The sequence below is a fragment of the Monodon monoceros genome, unplaced genomic scaffold (assembly GCF_005190385.1).
Source record: "Monodon monoceros isolate NGI ecotype Baffin Bay Population unplaced genomic scaffold, NGI_Narwhal_1 Super_Scaffold_7, whole genome shotgun sequence".
NCBI lineage: Eukaryota > Metazoa > Chordata > Mammalia > Artiodactyla > Monodontidae > Monodon > Monodon monoceros.
This window is the reverse complement of record NW_021703784.1, coordinates 2,296,031-2,323,158: the sequence shown is the minus strand read 5'-3', so window position 1 is coordinate 2,323,158 and position 27,128 is coordinate 2,296,031. Positions and strand designations below refer to the sequence as shown.

The window sequence follows — 27,128 nt, the reverse complement described above, 5'->3', positions numbered from 1 at the left end:
AGGTCTTATCTTGCTTTAGACATGACATCTAAAAATGTGTTTAAAATAAAGAGCAAGCGTTGTACAAGGCATGTGTCACGGCAGTTGGCATCCTGGTGGGAGAGCCTGGGACGGCTTTAAATGCATCCCTGCCCCTGCAAAAGCATTTCATGTATGGGGTCCCTGCAACCCCAGGTCCTAGTCAGGACGTGTCCCTTCCTGACCTGCCACCAGGGGGCCAAGCAGGGCCCTGGTTTGCTGCTTGTCTGGATTACCACAATTAGCCCATTTCAATGAGGTAAAAATAGTTTTCAGAAAATAACGTCATTCTCATAAAAAGCAGACTCTTCCTGACCTCATGCCGCCCTCTTGCTTTCACCGTCCTGCCTTCCCACACCCCTGGGCGTTGGCATGTAACACATTCATAAATCTGTAGGGCAGAGAAGAGTACGGGGAGTTGAAATTTGTCCTTTACACCCTGAACTGCAATCGTAGATAATTGTAGGACCGTGGAGAAAGATGAGGTGATCCGAGCCCAGAAGGGTGGTCTGTTTTGCTCAGGGCCATATGATAATTCCGGGTAGCCCCTAGTTGAAAGTTGTTCAGTGGGATGTTCTGAGTGTCTTTGGGGCCAATATTTACCACCCCAGGTGCACAAGATCTTCTTACCTGATGTTTGTTCAATTCCAGTGCTTGGGACCTTGAGTGGACTTGCCTTGTAGATAAAAGTCAGGGTAGAAATATGTAACATTTGCTGTACAAACTTCAAGAAGCCGTCTCTGAAAGAGCAGGCAGACACTTTTGTGGCGGGGGCGGGGGATCACCTCCATCCGTCTGGACTTGGTGACATTCCCCCTGGTTGGTAACCGTGCCTCGAGGGCAGCCTTGGAAACCAGCACTGGCCCGAGATCTGCTGCAGACGCCACGGCCTGGCATCCCCTGACCACACGCCCTCTTGCTTTAACGTGAACTTAATTTCCGAAACGATGATGTGAGTTCCTCTCCCTTCGTTGATTAGACCCATGCCTTCTCGGAGTCTGGAAAGGCAGACTATCCTAGAGGCTGCCCAGCACAGCTGGTGGAGCTCAGCTCCTCTGCAGCCCGGCTCCGGGACCATCCTCTGTCTGTGGCACCGTGTGCAGACACGCCAGCCACCTGGACACACCTTCACGCCCTCCGGTCCTCCTGTTAACGCTCTTGTCTTTTGGCTCAATGCTACAGGTTCTTCCAAATTGAGCTCAGGGTGGTCTTCTCCTCTGTTCTCTGAGCATTTCCCCTCCCTCCTCAACCTGAGGTAGTGCCCGTCCCAGCCAGAAACCCACTCCGTGTAATAGGCATTGTTGGTCGCACTGGTGATGGAGGGCGTAGGAGAGCCGGGGGATTAAACAGCAGCAGCTTATACCCCCCTCTTCCCAGCCACGCGCATCTCCAGGCTGGGGGCACGCAGGGAGGCGCCCTGGGTCGAGCTCGGGGGCCAGACCCAGCCGTCAGGAGGTATGCCATGCAGGGAGGGGCCGGCGCCCCTGGGAGACGCAGCCACGGCCATAGATGCCATCCAGACAGGAGGGAGGGTACCCCCAGCCCCTCCTGCCCTTCTCCCACGGAGCCTGCCCCGTGCTGAAGCCTGAGGACGAGGAAGCCTGGGAGGTGTAGGGCTGTCGTTCTCTGGATCAGAGCCGAGGAGGAGGTTGGGAGATGGACGAGAGGACAGACGCAGTGACGGCTGAGCCCCTTCCCTGCACTCAGAGCATCAGATCTAGTGGCGTTACAGGTTCATCGTGATTAGAGGGACCTCTGATATTCCTCAGGGACCTAGCACAGTGCCTGGCACGGAGGTAGTGAATGAATGAACGCTGAGGTCTGGGAAATGATGACATCCTATAGAAACGCAACTGACTGTCATAAAGATCAAGCCAGAAGCAGGAATGTGATTGAGGGTGGCTGATTTCCAGACCTTTCTTCACTACGAGTAGCGGACAGACAGCTCAACTCTTTTCCCTGGTGCCATCCTTGTTTGTAGGCTGGAAGATGAAAAGTAATCCAGTTAATTAGGAGACTGTGAATGAATAAACTACCTGTTTAAAAAAGAAAGAAAAGTGCTGTGACCAGCCCAGGTTAAAGGAGAGTGAGAATAGAAGTGTCCGTGGAGGACCCTACAGAGCTTATGCTAATATTTTCTCAAGAGGTGAGACTGTTTCCTGGCATCCGTTGACTGAGGAAGGATGTCCCCTAGCCCCCACCAGCCATAGAAGTTCAAAGTTCCTGAGTGACTCACATTTATTTCAAATTATGCATTAGAAAATTTCCATTAGAAATCAAGAGTGTTCTGTTAAAATGAGCATTTCTTTGTATTACAACTATATTCTACCAGTCTAGTTAAGCCCTCCAGCAATGCAAATGGTATTCAGTCTTGCTACATGAAGACAAAAAGCGTATATGCCAAGCTCTGTATAAGGGAAGGAAATAGCGTTTTTGTTCTTTCTGTTGTTGAGATGAACAGAGTAGAAATGTCTGTCAGGCTTTAGGTTGGGGCGCAGTGAGTGTGCCCCCCTTTGCCTGGTCTGTGTGTACCTCCTGGTACATCTTACTGGCCAGATCACCACGATCCTTTGGCTTTTCCAAGCTTCTACTGGTAGAAAGAATGACAAGTCATTCCTCTCAAGAGTGGAGGGCTGTGTCTTGGCAAGGGGCTTGAAATACCCTGATACATAAAGCATTACTATCATTAGTGTAATTAATGCTGGAGCCTTTGATTCCTCCCAGGAAGAAAATCCCAAAGGCAGTGGGCTGTGCTTGGCTGAGTGACGCAATGATAATAAAATAGTACCACCACCCACGTTTCCTATCTCCTTTCACTCATGTATTTTTCTCCATTGAACTTATCCTCCGATGCATTTGCTTATTTCGTTGTTTGTTCGTGTCAGCTCCGGGAGAACAGGGGCTTTGCCTTTTCTAAGTCACTGCTCCATTCCTGGCTCTGAAAACAGACACACAGTAGGGGCTTAATGCGTATGCACCTACATGATATACGTATTCTAGACATCTGCCCTCCTTGGGGCAAAGCTTGGCCAAGAGTTTTAGGTGCCAGTCTAGTTCCACGCCTGTCCCAATACCCCAAGTACGTCATTCAACACAGAAGAAGAACTTGGGCTGCTCTGGAACCAAGAGCTCAGAACTCTCTTGAATTAAAACCATCTTGTCACTCCCATATCTGCCTGTCTCCCTGTCAGTGTAGATTAATTACAACATAATATAACACACATAATATAGCATGTTCACAGTAGTCCTGGGTCCTTTACAGTCTTACAATCAAATTAAATTGTAGCTTCCAACACGAACTTCTTTAGTTTAAATGCATAAACTAAGCAGATAGACCTCTTTTTTCAACTTCCCTGCTCTAAAACTGAAAGACCAGCTGATTTCAACATCCCTGAGTATTATTAATTACCCGTGACTCAAATCAATGCACAGGGTTTGTCTAGAAAGCTATTTCCTCCTTAGGTGAGTGGCTGAGAATACATTACGTCGTAAGCAATGATCTGAGATGGATGTAGACGGAGGCTGAGAAAAGGCTCGGGTTTGGCACTGCACTCCCCTCCCTGTGCAGATGGCAGAGAATGAACCCTGACTTCGCAAGGAAGGCAAAGGTGGAGGTGTTTTCCTTGCAAACATACAGGGCAGAAGTGGCAGAGAAGAGATAGATGCCCAAACGTGGGCTTCCTTTCTAGGGACCCCTATTGGCAGTTTGGAGCAAGCTGATCTGTACTCCTTTCACCAAGAAACTGCCCTCCTGAAGAGCTGTGGAGAGGGGCTGGGACTCGAGAGCCCACCAAGAAAAAGAATGATGAAGTGGCCCTTTAAATATCAATCTCTGGAGTCCCAAACCCGGTGGATGTTCTCTTAAGTATTCAAATGCGATCGCGCCATCGGATTGGTATGCATTAGGCTGGTTTCAATGAAAATTAACATGTAATTGCTTCAAATGAAGTAAGTGAGGAGGTAATCTGTTCTTAAATTGGATTCCCAGAATTTTGTGGTACCATAATGCAGCTGTGAAATGAAATATATTTTAAGGATGATGTCCTCCAGGGGGTGCAGGGGCTGGCGGGGGGCGGGGAAGGAGCAGAGAGAAGAAGCTGCAGAAGCGCCTCTCCCCGCTGGCCCGCCTCACTCCCTGTCAGTCTGGTTCTCCAACTGCCGGTGGATGAAGAGATACTCCTCCACCCATGGGCGGCTCCTGTTCTCTGATTCCTAAACCGAAGCCATCTTCCCCGCAGGCATCGGTGGGTCCTCTCCACCTTCTTACAGCGTCTGGATTCCCAGTGGCACTGAACACGCCTGGGCCTATCGCTCTGTGGTCTTCCCTCAGAGCTGGATGGAAGATGCTCATTCTGGATGTGGTCCCTACTGAGACCTTCCATCCTGAGGCTTCTGCTGCCAGGGTTGGTCGTATCGTCCAGAGCACATCGTGCAGCGGTCAGATCACGGCTCCCTGTGTCCTCCTGGTATCTGAATGTGGGGAGGTGATGCCTGACCCCGTGACTGACCCTTCTGATATCAAAGACTTAGACGGGAGCAGCAACAGCTAAATTCATGACCACTGCCTCCTGCAAAGCCTGGGTCCAGCCAGACCAGTCCCCCCTCCCGTCCCCCACCCCCAGCAGCCATGATATGGCCTGTGAAGTCTGGAGATGAGCCTGGGAAGAATTAACCTTCTTACCCTTCAATCAAGTTGGGAAGCAGCTGGGTGAAGAGTCAGCGCAGGTTAATGCTTTAAATGCTTTTACCTTTGCCGCCCGAGGCCGAAATGGGATTTTCAGCCCCCTTTGAAATGAGCTGGCAGTCCTCTGGTCCCATGGCCTCAGTCCTCTTCCCAAAGGGAAGCCCATCTTTGACGGGCTCTAGGGAGCTTCTGCACCGAGGCCAAAGACGGGCAAAGCTGTTATGAAATGAATCACCTGTCAGTGGAAAGGCAGAGCCGGAGTGAGGTTCAAGGCAGCACTGCTGCTGGCCTGCACCGAGTTCGCCCATCAAGGGGCTTGGGACCACGATGGCAGACCAACTGTGCCTCAGCTCATGAGGAGATAAGGATTTTATAGCAGGCTGTATAAAGAATATATGTTTCAATAAAGGAGCCCCCCATCAGAACTACGGAGCAGGGAAATTAATAGGAGAGGGAGAAGAATGAGGTTCTGTGAATTCACTGGTGCTCCGTGGCATCGGGCCCCAGCCACATCCCGGCTTGCCTCCGCCCTTCACAGCTTGGTTTTACAGCTCAGCTGGTGATGTTTCTAATTCCTGTCTTTGTTCCTCTCTCTGTTTATGTTGCTGTTTTCTTTCTGCACATGTTGAACAGCTCTGGCTTTAAAACTGATCAGAGCTAATGGCTTCTTCAGAGGCACATGTTGTATTTCTCTCTCAGTACATGTGACCAAGAAGATTTTTGAAAGGATGCCAGGATGGTTCCCTTCTCCCGAGGGATTGCTGGGCTGGTGGATTCAGAGAAGGTAAAAGACAGCAGAGTGCGAGGGAGCGGAGGGGACAAGCACCTGGCCAAGGTTTGGTCTCCCTGGAAACGATGGCCTGAGACCCGTGAGACACTAGCTAGTGATTTTTATTTCCTACCATAGGCACGGCCACAAGATTGAAGAGAAAATCAGGGTCTTCGCTGTGGAAATAAGGGGGATTGCCTACAATGTTGAAAATTTTAATCACTGCATGTAGGGAATCAAATCTCTGGCTACTCTTTAAAAGAGAATTTGTACACTGCATTAGACAAATCATCTATATTGATCGGTCCTTTTCTTTCCTCATCTGGCAATGGGAGGAAACTATTATTTGCCTATCTTCCTAGGGTTCTGCAAGGATTAATAGCCATCTCGTCCCCCAGACTCCCCCAAGAGGCAAGCCGATCACAACAGAAGAGCTTGGCATACTTTTCTAGGTCATCCACAGATGTGGCATCTACTTTATACTCTATTTGTACTCTAACCCCACTGCCAGCCCTTGATAGGATCTGACTGGGCTTCTACAAGCTGAGCTAGGTTAGGAGAGGCTGGATGGAAATGGACATCGTGGTGTGTGTGTGTGTGTGTGCGCGCGCGCGCGCGCGCGCGCGCGCATGTGTACGCATGTGCCCTAATCTATTTCCTGATGATCTGATATCTTGTATTAATCATTTTGACACCCTTTTCTGCTGTCAGAATCTGTCACATGGTCCTCTCGATACGCTTCTCTGGTTTAACTCTCTTCAAAGTTTGCAGAGTCCACGGAAAGAAAGTAGAAAAAGTCATGGTTTTATTCTTATTTTAGAGACAGAGAAGTAGCATTCACTCCACGAGCCTGAGGAAGTGTAATTCATCTTAATCACCAGATGGTCTATGTGATGACACCCACACGCCCTTCTTCCTGGGACCTCATTTGCTTTGAATATTAAATCGGGGTCATGGTGTTAATGCCCTGCTCTTAAAACACAAACCAGCATCAAGGACCAAGTATAAAAAGTAAAATATAAACCCAAACGTATAAAGCCATAGTCGCCAGGGATACTGCAGTCTAACAGGGAGGGTCACCAGGGGCACGATGAGATGCAGGCGGTGAGGGACTACATAGAAAATGCCTGGCTCCTTTTATTTAAGTAAAAGGACTGTGAAGTACAGAAAATACAAGTGAAAAGCTGGTCCATTACAGGATCCTGTTTCGAGCTCTATTCTTGCTGTCCCCCCTTTGACCTATGAAATCCCCTCCCGTTTCTCTCTTAAATTCGACTTCAGAAGCTTTAGTTCTCGTTTTATTTTCCTCTCCCACGTGTAATCGATGTCCCCACAAGCTCCGCGGTCCTCTTTTCCAACCAGCGGACCCACTCACTCTGTTATCCTCTCTCTCTAAGGAGCCCAGACTGACAGATTTTGCTGATAGTTTTCATACATAATAACTGAAGTGCATCACTTTTCTGCAAACATGTTAGCGGTAGAGTTCAATTCTTCTGCTCCTCGCCTTTTGTACCTGGTAAATCTATTCCTCTGACGTGTGTTTAGGAAGATGGCTTCGTTCTCTGCCTGTGCCATTAGTGGCAATTGCCCAAAGGAGAAACACACATTACCTGCCTTCCGCAGACATAGCTAATAACCTAGACACCATGGGCTGGCATTCAGTGCAGCCTCCGCCTCTGTGCACGAACCTGAGACGGGACACCTGCCTATGAATTTGAAATGTAGGTAAAGTGCCGTAGGCATGGAAGAGCCTGTTTGGGGAAGCTCTCCGTAACAGTTGCTGGGGGCTGTGTGCTGGCCTCAGCCCTTGCCTGAGATGGAGGGCCCAGTGCCAGCATCTCTGGGGAGATCTGGGGCTGGGGAGCTTAGGACCCTGCCAAGGCTGAGAATTCCCATGAACAGTACTCCCTGCCTGAAAGGGAACAGCGGGATGAGCTACACAACAGGGGAGGCCAAGGAGGGCGCCTCCCGGAGTTCGGACCTGGAGAGGCGTGTGTGGGTTCCCACTGCACCGTTCTGTAAGACTCTCTTCCGACTGGCTTTATTTAGGCAACTCTACAGTCTGCAAAATCAGCCTCCCCTGGGGCTGTTAAAGTCAAATCAACAGGGTTTTCATGGGAACAAATGTTTGTAACAAAAAACCTGGGTTCCTCCAGTGCCACCTACTGTCAGACTTCAGGAATTTGTTAAGGGAACCTAAGGATGTGCCTCACCCACCCGGGGGAAAAAACAGGGGTCCCCTCTGTGAATGGGCTCGGGGGCCCCTCCCGCCCCGCTGCGGCCCTGGGCAGCCAGTACAGACACCGGCGGTATCAACAGCGCAGCCCCAAAGTGGGCAGGGCCGGCGGGGCTGCCTGGGAGATCCCGGGGATGCAGACCAGCCCCTTCCGGCACCGATGCCTACTGACTCAACCTCACGGGCTCCATAGCTGGTGTTGCTAAAGGACCTTACTGCCATCCTTCTCGGACTTTCTCCAGGTGTAGGGCTTGTCGCAGCGCTGCTCTGAACTGAATTCTTTTTTTTTTTAATTAATTATTTTTTTGGCTGTGTTGGGTCTTTGTTTCTGTGCGAGGGCTTTCTCTAGTTGCAGCAAGCGGGGTCCACTCTTCATCACGGTGCGCGGGCCTCTCACTGTCTTGGCCTCTCCCGTTGCGGAGCACAGGCTCCAGACGCGCGGGCTCAGTAGTTGTGGCTCACGGGCCCAGTTGCTCTGCGGCATGTGGGATCCTCCCAGACCAGGGCTCGAACCCGTGTCCCCTGCATTAGCAGGCAGATTCTCAACCACTGCGCCGCCAGGGAAGCCCTTGAACTGGATTCTTGATGCTTGTCTCACACACACAGACACACACACACAGACTCTCATTCATCCAACAGGAAAGAAAGAAGAACCCAGAGAAGGGAAAAACCTGTCTCTATGTTTTCTCCTTTCTCCCCATTAAAACATCACATCCTTGCGGTCTCGCTCTCTGGCCTTCCCGTACAGCTTTTCTCTTTCCCACCTGAGTCCTGTCCTGTCAGCCGCCCGCCCCTGTTTCTCCACCATGACTCCCCCTTTGCTTCTTTCTGTCTCTTTTCTCTCATTTGTAATGAGGCTGCTCAACGCCGGAGGGTCAGTGCTGTAAATCACCAAGGGATCAGAGCGAGGGCCACACTGACAAGGAAAGCTGTCATCAGGTTTTACAGCTTCATGTAAAATGCACTGTCCACGCGATGACAGCGAAGGGGCTGGAGGGTGCGGAGTGGTTTGGGGACAAGGGTGGACAGATGACTGCCTGTGTGGCAGGGAGGGGGCACACCTGTGTGCTTCCACACGAATGTGTGCCCGGAGGTGAATCTGCCATCTCTCCCAAACCAGACACGTCCCTGCAAGACTCACCGGGAGACCCACCCACTTGTAAAAGCTCCGGTGATGAGCTGTCCATGGGTCTCATTGCACAGAGCCACGGAGAAAGCTGATGCGAGCTGTCTGAGTGCAGAAGGGCCGAGGACAGTGCTCTGGAGGCGACCCGCAGCCCTTCCTCCTGGAGGGGCAGTAGGACTCGTCCTTCCATAGAGAGCACTGTGTGCATGTCCCGCTCGCCTGTCAACAGGTGTCTGCCCACCTGCCAGGGGACCAGCTGTCGGGAACTGCCTCTGAGGCTCAGCTGAGAGGCCCCCGTCCCGAGGGCTTCGATAGGCTGGGTGAGGAGGCAGGGCCAGCCCATGTGCATCCTCAGAGAGCGGCACATGACATTAACGTCCCAGACGGAGGCCCCTGCGGCCATGGCCCATCCCTTGTTTGAGGGCCCTGCTGTCACCCCGTCACTCCAGCCAGAGGCCAGTGGGACCTGGCTACAGAGTAGGGGTCTCCTGGAGGGAGGCCACCAGACATACATGAAGCGGAGACGTCGCCGACCATGGCCTAGCAGGGCGGCTGGGCGGGTGGAGGGAGTGCAGAGTCCTCGTGCCCAGTGCCCACTGGCGCCCAGGACTTGTGTGCCACTCTTGCTACTGTACCTTCCTCCCTTCCCCGCCCCTCCCGCACTCCCCGTTCTGGGGGAACATCCCTCGTGTCCGTCCCTCCCCTCCAGCCCGGGCCCTGCCCTACCTCAGGCTGGCAGACCTGGTGGGATGAACCACTGGGTGCTCTGGAAGCAGATGCTCTGTGCTTCCCCCGAGTCTGCTCTCCTGTGGCAGCGAGGCCCTCTCAGGACACAGATCTGAGCACATTCCCTTCCTGTTTGAAACCCTTTGAACCGTAAGTTAAATTTCAGATTCCTCAGGGTCAGTGACATGGAAGACCCTTCTTTAAGGTGCCTTTGCGCACCTGTCCAGGCTTTTCACACATCTGATTCCTACCCAAATCCTGCTCTCCAGCCACTCCCAGTAATGGTTCACAGCTTTATTTATCAAAAAAAATCTGTGGAACTTATTTGGAATTTGTGGTTGGGGGTCTATTTATAAAATGCAGTGTTTTTTTTTTTTTTTTTTTGAATTTCACAAGTGTGTCTGACGTGCATTTCAAGCTCCAAGCTCGGAAGTATTAACACCACCCCAGACACGCCCTGCCTTTGGCCACACAGCAGGCAGGCACCCTGTCCTATTCCCCTTTGTGTACCCAGCCCCTAGCACATTGACTGGCCCACAGTAGGGTTGCAAATTATTTTTTGGCAACTTAGTGATGATAAATAAATAAAGGATATTTCCAGTGATACCAGAGAGAGTGAGACTAAATCACATATCACATGCACCCACAGGATGCAGGAAGGGAGAAGAGACTGTAGCGTGTGTGTGTGTGTGTGTGTGTGTGTGTGTGTGTGTGTGTGTGTTGGGGTGGGGGAAGAGAGGGAGGGAGGGAGGGAGGGAGGGAGAGAGGAAGGTGGTCTAGGCTTCGGAGGGAGGAACACAGCCCAGGAAAGGTGCAACACCACATGTGGTAAGAACCGAGAGTCCTCACAAGCACTCTTGCCTGAAGCGGGTGGTGGGAGACCCATTTCAGTGGGGGGTTGGCCATCTGTGTACATGAGTGGATGTATGTGGATGGAAACAGAAATACAGACACAGCCAAGATCAAGAGCATCCTGAATCCATCCGTTCTTCCCAGAAGAAGCGTCTGGTGGATGGAATCTGTAGGTGCTAGAGCACTGCGGACAGTAGAGCTGCAGCCCAGCTGTGGCCGGTGACTTCTCAATGGGGAGGTGGCGAGGTGCAGGGACAGAGCCGGGAAGGGACAGAGACACCTGCACCAGCCATTCTTTCCGGGAGACAGAGGTGAATCCTTCTTTTATTCCTTCCATCACCCCTTCTCCTCTGTGATAGATGGGGCCGAGCTGTTTGCGGTGTGTGTGCAGAGGCTGACAGAATGCAGCGATCGGATTGGAAATCAAAGCTCTCCCCAGCGCTGGCTGTGTGTCCGCCTTCCCAGCGACCGCGGTGGCGGGCGCAGCAGAGGGGGAGGAGGCAGTCGTTTTCCCCCAGGAGTTGTTTTGGGTTTTACTTTTATTTTTCCCAAGACAGAGTTGCTGGAGAGGGTAGCCAAGGCCGCCAGAGAAAGGAAAGGAGACAGAGGGCGAGCATTGGAATGCAGGGGGAGAAAGAGCTGTGCAGACGGGGAGGAGAGAGAGAGGCAGGCGAAGGGCAGCTGATGGAAGTCCTTGGAACCTGCCTTTTTTCCTGCTTTTCTCTGGTCTCAACCTCCCATCCTGTCTCCTTCCCAGCTCCCCCTCCTTTGTCATCAGAGGTGCTCCCTGCGCGCTATGAAGCGTGATTTAACTTACGGGTTGTGATGGAAATGACTCACGAGTCTGCTCCCCAGACAGGCACATTCAGGGCGCTTTAACTGGCTCCTCTTTGGCCCTACTTACTCCCAGTCTTTTGTCCTGAGGGTTCAAGGAAGCATCCATCCCCATATCCACCTTACAGGATGAAGAGTTGATTCATGTCTTTGCTTTTCTCACCCCTTCTCCCAGGACATCTTCTGCCTCGAACTGCCCCACAGGGTCCCCGAGCCTGAGTCTTATGGGTTGACTCTGCCCTCTGCTGGATTAAGAAGTGGAAATGAGGCAGAAAAGGGGACTAGTTCCAGAAAACATACCTTGGCGTATTTCCCAGGAAAGTCTTTGGTTCAAGCAACCCAAACCCTAAGTGAATACAGCTCAGTATGCCTGTGATGTATTAATACCCTGATAAGCCAGTCAGAATGTGTTTCCAAATAGACCTATTACGTAAGAGGCAATAAATACTAACCATCTCTCCTCTATCCGCATTTGTGCATGGAGAAGGGCCTTTGTACGGGATCCCGGGGCTGTGCAGACGGAGTCTTGGCGGTTCTGACCTTCTGACTGATGGCGAGTCCTGTGCCCTATAACGTGGTCTCCCATGACATCCACATCGTGCAGTCCTGCCCTTTGCCCACCGCTTAATGACTTTCTATTTTGTTTTACAACCTGCAATCTGCCGCATGTCCCAGTCAACAGTATCTCTTTTTCCTGCTGCCGCTGATGCCTTCGATGCTTTTATGGGCATCGATTCCCTTCACTGGTTCCCCAAAGAGGTTCTTTTCCTTGAGCCAGAGCGTCATTCTGGTGGATTACAGTGCCTGCCACTCTGCACTCCGATTTATTGCCATCCTGGGTTTTATTCTCCCCTACACTTGCAGCCAAGCCTCATTCATTTCATTTTCTGGGGTGAGCAGAATAGAGGAAGGTGTTATTAATAGGAGAAAGGATGTCACCCTGGCGGGCTTAGTGATGTTTACGTTTATGGTCTGCAGTTCCAGAGCCTAGCTCTGGCCCAAGCACCACCCTTCTTCCGGGAAGTGATGAACCCAGCAGGATTCTCCCTTAGGAATTGACCTTCTGAAAGCTTGACACTCTTTTCAAGCTTTTGTGGACAAATGGTGTTCTTGTGTTTGGGCAAGCTCACCCATAAGTCCCTCGCTTTCCCCTGCTTGTGACCAGCAGTTTGCACTTGGAAGAAGGCTGGACAGCGTTGTAGGTGAGGTCTGAGTGCAGAGGGGGGTGGGCGAGAGGGAGGTGGAGAGGAGATATACATGGCACGTGACACACCAGGTCCTCTTAGGATGGTTTTTCAGGTTTCCCAGACAATAATGTATGTGAATCCAATTGAAGTCACTCTACGGGTTTTATTTACTTTGATAAACATGTTTACTGATCACTTATCACAAATCAAATAGTAGAGCAATTTCTAAACAATGTCCTACAGATAATAAATGTCTTTTGCATATGCATACAAAATGTTACATCTCAGCTCTTGCAAGTCCAGCTCACTCTCTCAGAAGTAGAATTTAGCAACCACCCAGGGGCTGCAGAGAGCAAAAGGGCAGGAGCTGCCCCTCCAGGGACCTTCCCTAGCCAGTGTGGACTGACTGGCTCCACACTGTATAGGTTTAGAGCTCCTTCATACAGGAACAGGAACCACAAAAAAATCTTCCAGAGGGTTATAGTTGTGGGTGTAGGAGTTCACCCAACCAAACTGACTTGCCAGGAGATCACATAGATAGAGACAGCTGGTGAGGCTGGAGATCACCAAGGACAGTGCTGGGAAGGTTTCCTTGGGATGGGTTGGTGTTGACGGCACAGAAGCCTTTTCTTTACAAAACGCTCCTGGGAAAGTACAGTTTGCCAAAGCAGCATGGGGGCGGGGGGAGGGCAGTGAGGTAGCATCTGTTTAGCCATGTTTTTTTTTTTAATTGGGGCATAGTTATTTTACAGTGTTGTGTTAGTTTCTCCTGTACAGCGCAATGGAGTTCCCTGTGCTATACAGCAGGTTCTTAATAGTTATCTATTTTATACACGTCAGTGTATATATGTCGGTCCCAATCTCCCAGTTCATCCCACCACCACCACCCCGCTTTCCCCCCTTGGTGTCCATACGTTTGTTCTCTACATCTGTGTCTTTATTTCTGCCTTGCAAACCGGTTCATCTGTACCATTTTTCTAGATTCCACATATATGTGTTAACATACGATATTTGCTTTTCTCTTTCTGACTTACTTCACTCTGTATGACAGCTTCTAGGTCCATCCACGTCTCTACAAATGACCCAATCTCGTTCCTTTTTATGGCTGAGTAATAGTCCATTGTATGTATGTACCACATCTTCCTTATCCACTCCTCTGTTGATGGACATTTAGGTTGTTTCCATGTCTCGTGTTTGGCCATGTATTCTAAAAGAGAAGTTCAGAGGTCATCATAGAGGGACTTGGTGTCCAAAACTATGTGCATTTCTCAAAAGGGCAACATTGTTTAATGCACATGATTGTGTGAGAAGCATTGTTACTGCTGGATCTCTAATGACAGTTTTAGAGCCAACATAGAACGCACTTCTCCAGCCTCTTGCACGAGTATCGATCCAAGGTGTCTGACTTTACCCCCAGGAAGATATAACAAAGGGGCCGCAAACAGACCCTGGGAGTCTGAGTTCAGCTTTGTGGTATCTAAGTGAGCCTCTATATCAGAACTCTGTGAAACTTGACCCAATCACTTAGACCACGTGGGTTTCTATTCTCATTTTGAAGACAGTAGAAAATATATTTTCAGGTGGAACTCCTAAATATAGACCTTAGGTGGGTTTCCTATGCCTACCTAGAAGCAAGGCCAGCTTTGGATGACTCTGCAGCATCCTGTCTGCTCTTCGTCAAAGTCATGGAAGGGAGACTTACCAGGACGTGAAAATTGGGCTTTTGTTATTATGATCCTTGTTTTTCTTCAGCACAGACACAGTAGCTCCCTCTCTCCACCAGGCATCCCAAATTGGAGGGCGCATCCCTCTACAGAAAGGCAATAAAGAGTATGGGAGGTTCCAGAAGTGAGTGGCCTCATCCCTGGAAGCGGTGGGCGATGCTCAGACAGCAGGGTGGCAGCTTCCCTGACCCTTCCTTCCTCTATTCCCCTCCCCGTTCCCGAATTTTCTGAGCTGTTTGACTCAGGCTTTTCACTGAGAATAATCTTAGCTCCTGCACATAACTGTGTTGCCACCCCCTTTCTCTCTGGGTGTTCTGCTGATCACTGAACATTTTAAACTGGTTTTGATGAAGCTAAAACTACCAAAGGGCATCCTGGTCTTAATTAGAAGAACCCAATTCCAGAGCCTGTTAGGACTCTAGGAGTGGAGATGCGTTTTAGTACCAAACATTCTCAGAAGGTGAAAGGAACCCAGGGATGACAAAGAAAAGGGGCTTACTCTGGAAGGCGGGGCCACTGCCTCTGGACTCTGTTGATTAGTGGGGAAAGAAACAAAGGCTCAGAGGTGAGAACGGGTCAGCTTTGTTGAGGAGATGCTAGGACATACCATATAGGGCAGAGAAAGGCACAAGGTCAGGGAGCCTGGAAGAGTCCTGTCTCCAAGTGGAAGGAATGAGATCCTACACTTTCATCCTCCGACTTTCTGTGATTCTCTTGATAATTACCGTCAAAGGAGCCATCATGTTGCTGATTTTACTCAATGCATTTAAATTCTAGTTCATATTATTTGATCCTTCTTAGAGGTGAAACTAAATGTGCTCCTTTGCACTTATACCCCTCTTTCTCTCAAGAATTTGCATAAGAAGTGAAGGCATGTTTGCATTTATTGCATTTCAGTAATTGGCATCTTTGCCTTCCCAGTTTTGCTCCACTTTCTGTTCTAACCTGCTAACCCTTCCTCTCTCTGTTCACCTTGGCAAGGAGAGGGACAGTTAAGAGTGTCAGACAGCCCTGCCTGCCAGAGGACGGGAAATAGTTATGGGGGTTCAGGCAGCGGACCTGGGGAGTCCCACCATGCTGGGGTTCCCACAGAGACTGCCTGTCTTGCACAGACGAGGAAACTGAGGGTCAGAGAGGTGAAGTGACTTGCCAGAAATCACACGTTTTAGGGTCCTCGCTCTGAGGTTAGAGATGCGTCTCTGCCTCTGGCTTTATTTTGATGATTCCATGAGATGTAATTATTCGCGAAAGGATTTTGCATGCTATTGTGCATCGGAAGGTTTGAGCTATTATTCTTCTGGTTAATTAACAAAAACACCCCAAAGCTCCTATGAGATGTCTGTTGCATCCTCCCTTCTCACTTCGCAAGCTATCGCGGAGGCTGAGCTGTGACGTGGTGACCTCCGGTGGTGCGGCTCGCCATGTGCCACATGTGGCGTGCCCCTGGCAGCCTGGTCTGAGTCACCATGGAGAACAGTTGGAGAGATTCCCGTGTTTGGCCTGGTCTCAGAGTGCACCTGCAGTGTGCCCTCCCTTCGGGCAGCGGGCATTCACTGACTGAAGGCGAGGATGGACTAGGTACTGTGCTGGGCATGACAGGGCTGGGTGTTAAAAAAAAATAAAGAAAATGCACAGGCTTTGCCTTCACAGTGGCCGTGTGGCCTGCAGAGTGATGGGACAGAGGTGCTATGGGCTGGGGGCGTCAGCGTAGACCTGGCAGATGGAAGGGAGCCTTGGAAGGAAAGGTGTGTGTGGCGAGGAGGTGGGGAGACAGATGGGGCAGCGTGGGACATGGTTTGGAGTCCTGGGAGAGCATCCACATTGCGGAAACTGCAAGAAACCCGCAGGCACACCCTGTGATACAGCTTCTGCGCAAGGCGATGGGTCTGATGAGGGTGAGGCATCCTGGTGAGCTGTTCTGAACTGTTGGCCCTTCCTATGGAGGGCTGTGGACACGAGTGAAGGCTTTGGAACAAATGAGTCTCAAATGGATTTGCTAGAAAGGTCCTTCCAGCAGGAGAGGGTGGAGGCTGGAGGTTAAGCGAGGCCGGCATGGCCGCCATCCAGGTGAGGTAAGGTCGGAATCTCCCCTCCCACCCCATTGCCTAGATTCAGAAGGGGGTCCACTTGATTGAGATTATGGGTGATTTGAGCTGCTTGTTGAAGGGTCAAGATCAGGGAGTAATTTATGCGGGGGAAGAAGGAGCTCTCCTCCAGCACAGTGAGAATCCCTTCCTACAGAGACCAGCTACTAGAGAGTATCGCAAAGGCACCAGGGGGTTCTGTAAAGGACTTGCATAACTACTTGCCCAGGGTTGGCTGAAGGACATTGCTTCGCTAGGATCAGCTGATGTAGCTCCAGCCAAGAGAGGGCTGACTCCGTGGCTGCATCTTTGCATCTGCACCCCGGCCGCCTCCTCCCCCAGCCCCCCTCACCCATCAGGGCTGTGCCTGCTCCTGTTGCTGCTTGGGGAGGTGGCCAGAGGGACGGAGAGCGCCCCTCTCTCAAGAGCTCTCTGCTTCTGGTTCAGGGCTGGGCATTGTGCTGTCAGGGTTAAGACTGCATCCGTCGTTTCCGCGTCCATCCAGCGTTTGTCACTGAATTGCCCGTGTAGGTACCCTGCTTTCTTTCATTTAAGTGGCTCTGATCTTCTCTGTAGGATAAGCCCTTAAAATATAGACAGTAAGGAAGATGTTTTGTTCTAAAAAGTGAGCACAGCATCCTCACCAGTGTAGAAGCACAGTAAGTAAATGTATAATGTTGAGCGGGGTGATGTAGGCATGTATTTAGTTACTTGCAAAATAATATTGAAGAGAGGGGACATCTGTATTTTCACACAGAAGATAGTAAACATTAACACCTCCCTGTTCTTCCAGAGTCCTTTATACTTTTCCCTTGTATGTTACTTTCCTCTGACAGCCATAGGGATTGAGTGGACAGACTAGTTTTTTCCCCATTTGACACATAGGAAAACTGAGTCACAGAAGGACTGGGGACCCAGGCTTGTCACAGCAGATTAGATAATAAGACGAGGACCTAGCTAGCTTGACTCCGTGGAAGTCAGGCCAGCAGCTCGGGGCATGGCCACTGCTTCTCTTCAGTATGAACGTGCAAGCTGAGGTCCTAGTAGGTGAAATATACCAGTGCATGGCAGCTTCCAGATGGGAGAGATGATGTTAAAATCTGAGTGATACCCGGTGCATTGTCAAGCTTTCAGAATGCTCAGTGGAGAACCTTTCTTCAAATCCACCAAACCCCAGAAAACACAGGTTAAGGACTCAGGAGATGCAAGGTCCCATCCCCACTCTTTTTTGAACTAAACAGCTGCATAGCCATAGTCTCAGGAAGGAAGCAGCTGCACGTCTGTGTCTCCAGGGTCCATATCTATAGGTGACTTTGCAGGTCCCTCCAAGCAGCAAATGTACACCATCTGCAAAGTTCTCAGCAAAATACCTTCCCTGGTCGCTTCGACCACGGTGGGTTCCTCAACACCTGCTTATTTTCTGTACAAAACCCCATAGTATCCGCTCATAAAAGTCCTCATGCTCGATAGTGATCTGTCTTAGCTCTACTTCCGCGGGAGCAGAATGTCTGTGTCTGTCTTATTCACCCCGTATCACACCCCTTAAGTGCTTAACACCCTGCATGGTGCATAATAGATCCTCAATGCACGTTTGTCAAACAAGTGAATAATTCAAAAAACCTATTTTTCTACACCTCAAATTATCTACGTCTTCACTTCTCACAACTAGAAGTGAAGTTCACGTGATGGGAAAGAGAAGGACGGGCCTGGGATAGGAGCCTTGTGAGAGGAAAGGCTGCTGACCAGGCCTGAGGAAGGAGGAGGGATCCTGTGACCACCGATGCCCTGAACAGCCCTCCTGTCGGCCCAGGTTCAGTAGGTCCTGTCTCCGTAGGACAGTGTTGGGTCAGATGTCTGACACTAGCAATGAGCCCCAGCACACTGTGGTAGGACCCCTTCCCGGGAAGGGAAAACCTCGGCGTTCACCTTGTCTCTGTCCCCCCTTATCTCCTCTCTCCTGCGTGAAATCCTGAAAGTCCTCGAATATGGTTTTCGTGATATGGTCCGGCTGCCCCGACCTCCCTAACTGGCCTCGGATGAGAGCAACCCCTCCAGGGCCTCCACGGTGACCGTGGCTTCCTCTGCGTCTGTCAGACCAGACCCTGAACACAGGCCCTGTGGCCACGGCCGCGTGTCTGGACTCCCTCTCCTTCCCTCTGCTCGCGCGCATGTATGTTCAGTTCAAGGTGAGCTCAGGGCTCACTCCCCGCTGCCAAGGCTTCCAGTCTGCGCGCCTTCCTCCACCTCCACCCTCCTGACACCTCCAGCAGGGGTCCCTTTTGGCGCTCTGGCCTGGCTGGATTGCCCTGGCAACCGTGCTGTGGCGTCGGCGCCCCTGGGTGGTCCCTGCTCCCCGTGTCCTCTGGCGGCCGGCTCTTCTCAGCCCCCCTCCCTCCCCACTCCGCCGGTACCCAGCTCTTCTCTGCAGCCTCCCAGAAGCAGGCCCTGAGATGCGAATTTGTGTGGAAGTGACTTCTTAAGGGAGTGCCCCCTGGAGAGAGACCGCGGAAGCGGGGGTGGGGGGGGTGGGCAGCCAGGAAGCCACGTGGAGGCTCAGTTTCAGGCAGGTGTCCTGAGGGTGGCTCCCACGGGACCTGCAGCGAGACTCGGCCACCTGCTCCCGCGGCCAGCCCACTGCCGCCACCCTGGGAGCGCACACATTCCCAGGCACCGCAGCCTGGAGACAGCCTCCAGGGAGAGCGGCAGGTGTGGGCTCTTGGCACAGAAACCTGGCAGCAGCACAGACACGACACGAGGGCCCCGAGGGGCTGGGCTGGCTGACTGCAGCCACGCCCCGCACAGGAGGGGACGTCCCCTTGGACCCGCCCCACCCTACTCCAGGGTGCAGTTTTGTCTCCTAAGCCCTGAGGTCCTCCCCACACTGGTGTTTCAAGTCCTCACTCTAGGGAGTTCTTTGTGATGAAAGGCGGGGCCTTGGAGGCAGGATCCAGGTTTGACTCAAGTGCGTCCAGACAGGGAGCTGGATCTGGAACTAGCCCCAGCGATGGGACCGGGAGGGACACAGATGCTTCGTCTGAGCTGCCTCTTAGGCACAGGGCCTGCCAGGCTGGCACGTCTTCCCCAGCCCTGGGCTCGAGAGGAGCCAGGTACTTCCCAGACCCCTTTTCCAGCATGACAGGGCATCCTAGTATGCACCGTCAACCCCAGTTTACCCGAGTGAGTCTTAGTTTTCAAAGTGTAACTATAAACAGTGTCTGGGTTGATCAGCATCCCCCTGCTGCTATCCTGCCAGCTGGTCCACCACCTCCAGGATGAAACCCCATCTCAGGTGTGGGCTTTACATGGTCCAGCTGTAAGGACAGTATGACAGGATCGATCGGAGACACAGACAAGAAGAAGCAGAGATTCATTTGCCGGGATCCGGGTTTCTTCTCCCCAACTCCTCCCTCCCACGGAGGGCCACCCACTGTAGAAGGGGGATGGGCTTAGGCTCGGTGCCTTCGTGGTCCTCTGTGATTTGGCGATTCTTTCAGGTGGCCATTGCAGAGCTCTTCATTTCGGTTCTCTGGTCCTTCTTGTCCTCAGGATAAAGGGAACAGTCTGTCACACGGGTGCCGCAATAGTTCCTGCAGGGAAAAGATGGCACATTGGAGGGACGTTTAATCGTGTGGATACTTACAAAGGTGCAGTCGAAGTGCAGGAAAGACCACAAGGGTTAGTCATGACCCCGGGGCTGGAACAGGAGGGAGTGGCTAATGCCTCCAGGACTCAAGTGAAGGAAAGAGGAGATCTCGGCTCCCACCAGGGACAGAGGACCCCAGCCAGGAGCTGTGACCTCTGACAGGGACGTGGACGGCCTGTGGCATCCCCTCTCCTTCCCATCAGCTGACCTCAGTGGGAGGCCGGAGGTCGGGGAGCCAGCTGATGTGGCCCACGCTGGTCAGTCTGCAGTGGATGGAGGGGGCACAGAAAGAGTAGGACACTCATTCACTGGCCTCAACTCGCCTAACTTTTCTCTTCTACCGAAGCCTTACACTCTGCACAGACCAAATTTCTATCCTTCTGCAAATATGCTGGTATCCTTTCACAGTTCCACTGTGCTTTTGTTGTGCCCTTCCCTCCGCCTGAAATGCTGTGCCCTGCTCTGTTGTATTTAGCAAGCTCCCTCCTACCTCCAAGGCCACCTTAACTCTCACAAGGCCCAGATTGCCTTGAAAGTAACCAAGAATCTTTGCAATAGAGAAACACATGGTATATGCCTCCTCCCCCCACCATATTACAGGTAGATGGGGGATGGACAGACTGCCGTCAACACACACCAGGATAAAGTATGTCTAGCGAACATTCATGGGGGATTAAAATTTGCAGAGGAAATATGGTTGGCATACAAAATAACCTCTAATGTTGGCTCTGATAGGGAAATAGGAATTTATCTAATAAACAATAGGGAAGGGCGTTCCCAGTACAGGGGGTCCCTGAATTCTGATAGTGAACGGTGTGCTCTGGAAACAGTGAGAAGCCGTCCAGTATATCCAGTTCCTGTCCCGTCTGGGGCGTGTGGTGTGGGAGGTGAGATGGGGCAGGAGATTGTGCGCTGGAGCCCAGGGTCAAAGGGCAGATGAAGTCCAAAGTGAATTTCCACTCACCTCTCGGCCCTTCTGGGCTCTCTCCCCTGGGAAACGTTGGTCCCCACGCAGGGACTCAGGAGACACTCATCTGTGTTTGGACTATTTGGGTACGTTAAGGGAGGGAATGGAAAGAAACCGCCCCCCCCCGGGCTGCCTGGCTCTGGTCACCGAGGGAGAAAAAGGCGCCACTGCTTTGGTCTGTGGTTCGTAACAGGATCCAGATGCCGCTTCACCAGGATCGTCAGTCAGTCCAGAGCTCTTCCTTTCTCACCACATGGATGTAACACCCTGCTATGAAATAAAGAAATGGCCTTTGGGCGCTATAGCTTACAGATGTGAAATGACCTGTTGAACAGCCCCAAGCCTCCCCCAGCACTGGAATCAGTATTGGGCTTTGTCACCAGTACAGATCTCAGTGGCACACCATTTGTCTCAGACGAGTCATGGCCCGCCTGACTTGGCAAGTCTGCGTTGCGATGGTGCCGCGTCATTCGACTCTTACAGGACGGGCAGAGGGGTGGGTGGGTTTATCGAGAGCCCTCCTCAGAGGTCCACACAGCCAGGCCTTCTTGGTTCGTCCCCAGGACATTAGAGTGGTGAAAGGTGACAGATTCCCACAAAGAGCAAGCATGTGTGCAGGGGTGTGTGTGCAGGGGGCGTGTTTCTAAGTGCAGGTTGGCGCTGACTCATGGCCTGGGCCTTTACTGGACATGGGCTCCTGCCCTTTCATTTCTCAGGAGTTTGTGAAAGGTGGGAGATTTTAATTTAACAAAATTAATCAGTCAACAGATATTTATTGAGTGCTTATTTTGTTCTCAATATGACATATAAAGGCACATGAGAAACATAGGTGTGGCCCTTGCCTTTCTGGGAGTTACCATCTACTGAGCAATGTAATGAACATGTAGATCTGAGAAGGCCATGTGTATGATAGATTGTGTGATCCGTTATTTGTTGAGTTTCTACTGCATACCAGGCAATGCGTTTACATGCATGCTTCCGTTTAATCTTCCCGTTAACCCCATGCAGGAGGAAAATGTATTTCCGGTCCAGGCGAGTAAAGTGAAACTCAGTGAGGTCGGGTGACTTGTTGAGAGGCAGCAGAACAGAGCCGGCACTTGGGTTCCAGCCGCCCGACTTCAGGGCCTGGCTCTTTCCTCCTCCCTGCCCTCCACCACCAGTGTGGACTCACGGGGCACCATGGACACAGCCGAGGTTTCCTCTGGTCCTTTGCCGTCTATCATAAGCTCTCCTTCTGCTTCTACCGAGGCGTGATCAGCCTTGGCCTTATTTTCATGACTAAGAGAGATTCCATAGCACACATCCCATTTTCCATGTGAAGCAAAAACAGTAGTGGTTGAGAGCTGTGAGGCCGGTGTGGATCGTGTGAGTTCAGTGTTTGTGTCTCTAGGTAACCCAAGCCAATTTCACACATAGTGACACGAGCTTAGATTCCAACAGGGTCAAAGTTAGCAACCCCACCAGGTCAGCCTGCTCCTCCAGCAAAGAGCTCAGGGGACAGGTGGTTTTTGCTGAGTTTTCCACAGGCCGGTGATGAAGCATCCTGGTTTGTCTGTTTGTTGGTTTCCCACAGAAGCAGACCTGGAATATGCACAGGCCAACTCCGTGGAGCTGGGTGTCAGTACTTCCGAACCAACCACCTGTGATGCTTTGCTGTGAAGCTTGAGGGGAGGGGCCGGGCACAAGCCAAACGCTCAGAGAAACAAAACTTAGGGGGCAGCTGGACCGCGGGACCATTTCTGAGCGATAAGAGGAGATTGTGATCAGGAGCAACGAAGGGCAGAAACACTTACTTCTCTGTAGGCTCAAATGTTGCTGGAGATGTGTTGCTTTTCAAAGGCAGTTAAAGGGCCGTTTGAGAGAAGGGATGGTTGGAGTACTCACTGTTCTGGTCCATTAGAGTCCTCAGATCTTCAGGCAGGTGCGTTTAAGAAAGGCCAAGCCGGAATTGTTCCCTCTTTCTTCAAGAATCCTCTTTATTTCAGCACCCTCTTTGTCTGTCTTTAGAAGGTGCCAAGCAGATACTTCTGCTTTATTTTTCTTCCACCTTCCAGGTTCCTCTTTCTCTCTCTGTCTCTTTTTCTCCTTTCCTCTAAAATCCAAAAGTAGCTCGAGGCCCCGAATCCGCACTTCCATGTTTTATCTCTGCCGCACTCATCCTGGACTTGCTTCATCATTTTGTTTGCTATTCCTCTGTGTACAAATGCAGCAACGGTAATAAAGCCAGTGTTCATCAGCAGGAGATGAAGGGCACAGAGGGCTGCAGTTTTAGAGCTTCGGCACAATCGGCGCAGCTGCAGAAAATTTCAGGTGTGTCGGTTCTCTCCACCGTGCACTGTGCTCAGGTGCGTGTTCTGGCGTGGCTGCACGTGGATGGTCCCCTTCTGGTCAGCCACACCTGACCAGACATCATCAAAGAGAATGCATTGATGATCTGTGCAGGCTGGATGTCCTTGACGGCCTGTGTTCAAACAGGCCTGTTCTCTGTAAGAAGAAGCTTCTCCAAGGAAGGGAGCAGGGTGCAGACAGACAGACTGAGAAGGACACTCGCTCAGCAGTGAAATGGTAAACAAGCCTGTCCCTCCCAGGCACTCTCTCTCTGTCTGGATTCTGTCAGGATGTTGCATAGGCCAGGCTGTGGGCTGTCCATGGGGACCACACACAGGAGGGGAGAGCCGCCAGCCCTGTGGGAGGGGATGGATCGCTTACAGATATAGGGAAAGTTGATGGCCCCTGGCTCGAGTATGGATGCAAGTGAGGTCAGGCATTGAGGCTCTGAGAGGAGACATGTTTGGAGTTTGGGGAGTTCCAGGGCTCAATCCAGAAGCCCTGTGTGTGCAGAGGTTTTTCCTCTGTTCTTTGCATACGTGGTGGGATGGACGGAGGAGAGGATGCTCAGGGTGGGTGCCTAGTGCATCTCAGGACTGTGGGGGGAAGGGGTGGAGATCTTCAGGGTTGGGCCAGGCCATCTCCAATCCTTTCTGACTCTGCACTTCTCTTCCTGGCCTGCCTCGGGCTGACCTTTGACTCTTTCCTCAGTGGCAAGTGGCCATGTCTTGTTACACTTATCTGGGTTAGTCAGGGAGGGTTGAGTTTGAAGCCTTGCTCACTTCCGGTTAATCTTATAGTTGATCCCCTTCCTGAGGGAGCTGAAATAGCATGAAATACGTGTGTTTTAGGAGTAATTCTGTAGAAGTGAACTAAGGGCTGTCTCTGGAAAAAGGGAACCTGTTGACTGAATTTCCCACCGGGTCTCCCCGCCAACTCCCCACTAACCAGAGCATCAGCTCGGCCTGAGGGTGCAGTTATGCTCACGCCCACTTTTCTTTTTAATACTTGGAGAATTGTCTCCTGTGTATCGTTCTGTAAATGAGACGGGTAGATGAGGGCAGGTATGAGGAGGTGGCAGGAGTTGGCCACCAAGTTACCTTTGTGACTCATCTCTCAGAAGCCACATTAATTCCGTGGAGACACAGCAAGACTGATACCCAGCAATGACAGTTTGGACCTCTAATCATGACCTTCGATGTGCCCCAAACCAGGGCGGAAGCTATGCCGGCTTTTCAGTGTAGTATATCACAGGGGCCGCATGACCGCTGAAATTGGCTGTGTCGGAGCATGAGTGCTTCTGCAAATGAACATCTTTGGCCCTGTGAGTGAGGTGCAGTGTGGTGAGACCACTTCCGTTTCATTCAATTTCCAATCATTAGACACTCACAAGGAAGCCCAGGACGGTCCTCTCGTGTTCACCGAGAGGCTGTGAAATGCCCCCATTGTGGGCATCAGAAACAATTATTCAAGCAGTTTGGAGGTTGTTGATCAGCATTTCCTGCCCCACTGCCACTCACCTGGTGTTTGGTCAAATTTCAGCTGCTGGAGGACAAAATAAATGGGACTTTGCTTCCGGCTTCCCAGGGCACATTGGTTGCAAGAAAGTTCTCTCCCGTAAAGTAGTGGAAAAGTGTTTCAAATGAGAGTCACTTCCTAGTGCCCACTTGCGCTGCGGCTCTCGTGTCACCAGAAACCAGTGAAGTGTCTAAATTAATGGTTCTCAAACTGGGGTCCCCAGACCAGGGAGTGACCCAGCAATCTGTACTTTGTCAGGACTTACAGATAGTTGAATTTAAATGTTGTAGGGACTTTTGGGAAGCCCTGGAAAAGGACATTTAAGATCACTGACTTTGGGGGAAAATAAGCAAACAAACAAAAACTGGGTTTGGATCTTGGTTCTGCAGGGTGATCTTAGTTCATTTGGATAATATTTCTTAGACTCAGTTAACCTCATCTGTAAATTGGCCGTAATAGGTGAACGCAACCAAGTTTTTTTAAGATGATAAAATAGCACATACCATAGACTCACAGGATACCTAGCATATAGTAATATGCATTCAATAAACATCAGTTGTGAATATGAATTTCACCAATTCCTCCCCTTGGATCCAAGCAAAATTCAGAGCAGTGACTGCCCTTAAAGTCATGAATATGAATGACATCCCAGGTACATTGCTGGCAAAGCGAGCTGTGGAGTGTGTTGTTCTTAAGGGGGTGCACACCATGGTGGCTCACATCCACATTTTAATGAGGTAGCCTGAGAGGACGAGCATCAGGTGTGCAAGGCAAGTACAGCATCAGGGAGGCCCAGCTTCCTGCATCAGCTGCCCTTCCCTACCTCTTGCTCAGTCTCGTGGTATGTTCAGGATATTGTTATCACAGCCGACAGCAAGTCTTGGAGTTCACTCTAGACCAGTCCAGACCACATGTGCATCCTGGTTACTGGAGAGCTTATGAAAATGCAGATTCGTTCGTTACATCTGAGGTGGGGCCCGAGTCTGTGTTTCAAACAAGCTCCCCAGCGATGACGACCTGCTGGTTTTCTGGTCACACTTTCACATAGTGAAGGGCTAGCTCAGTGCTTCTCAAACCCTCACGTGCATACAGTTCCCTCTAGCTTTATGCTGCTTAAGTGATGGTCTGGGGGCCATGAGCATTGTCATCTCCTGGGAGCTTACGAAAAATGCAGACTCTCAGGCCCCACCCCAGACCTTCCAAATCAGAATGCATATTTAAGTAAGATCCCAAAGAGAGTTATAAGCACAGAAGTGTGGGACATCCCTTCAGGGTGTGTGTTTATTCGCACAGGACCCTGCACTTGTTAAATGCCCTGCTCTCGCCATCTTGAGATTCTTAATAGTCCTTGAGCAAAGGACTCTGCATTTGCGTTTCGCACTGAGATCCACAGGTTATGCGGCTGGTCCTGGATACCCTGCTATATACCCCATTGCTTTTCAAACTTTGGTGGGTGTCTGACCCAGCTGGGGTATTGTTAGAAATTCATGTTTCTGAGTTCCCAAAGATTCTGAATCAGTAGGACAAGAAAATCGGTAACAAAATCACCTCCTGTGATTTTGATGCAAGTGGTCCATGCCCGCTTTCAGAAATACTCCCCTGGTCAGGTTTCCCATCATTTCTATCCTTTGTTGTCCAAAAAACGCAGTGAGCAGCACAAAGCAAGCTGGACAGCTGAGCAGAGGTGTTTCTCATCGAGCAGTTTTCCCTACAGGGCCTCTCAGCAAGCCTTTCCGCCTGTGCCTGAGAGGCCCGGCGATGATCATGTGACATTTACACAAGTACGAGTGGAAAGGACGCACAGCACTGGAGAGCACATCTCGAGAGGCACTGCCTGGGGAAGCTGGTATAGTCAGCAGCCGTTCTCAGGCTTTTTATGGTCACAGACAATTATGAGAATTCAGTGGAAGCAACCGTCCCTGAAAAATTCACCTTTGCGCATCCTGAGGGGCACCCAGGACCAGGACTTAGAACCTGGCTGAGGGGTCTGACTCTCCATCACTCCCTAGCTCCCTATCCTGAGGCAAGTCACCAGACCATTTCCGACCCTGGAGGCCTGATCTTTAAAGTGGAGAATGGGTGGGTAAGATCATCTATCTCACCGGTTTGCTGCAAGAATCACATGAGACAGGGTGGATGTAAAGGTACTTGGTACCCCGCAAAAGCATGATTACATTGGAGGCAACACTGTACCTACCGTGGCTAAGTTGCTATTTCCAGCATTATAGCCAGGCTCAGGACACTGTGTTTGTGAAATTTAGCCTCAGGCCGTAAAACATACTCGCTGTGGCTAGAGAGGGAAGTGGATGCAGACGGAGTTGATGAGGATTTGGCCAGAGTAGCTGGGAAATTTGAAAGTGTAGGAAAAGAGAAGGGAGCTTCCACAATTTGGGGACTCCAGATGCAAAAATAAAAGAAAGAAAGTCTATTTT

General features: G+C 51.0%; 1 protein-coding gene across 2 annotated transcripts in view; it reads left to right on the top strand.

The window, feature by feature from the left end:
• LOC114887004 (neurotrimin-like) overlaps positions 1-27,128 on the top strand; it is a 926,389-nt gene that overhangs the window by 712,185 nt on the left and 187,076 nt on the right. The gene's annotated exons all lie outside the window — the stretch shown is intronic.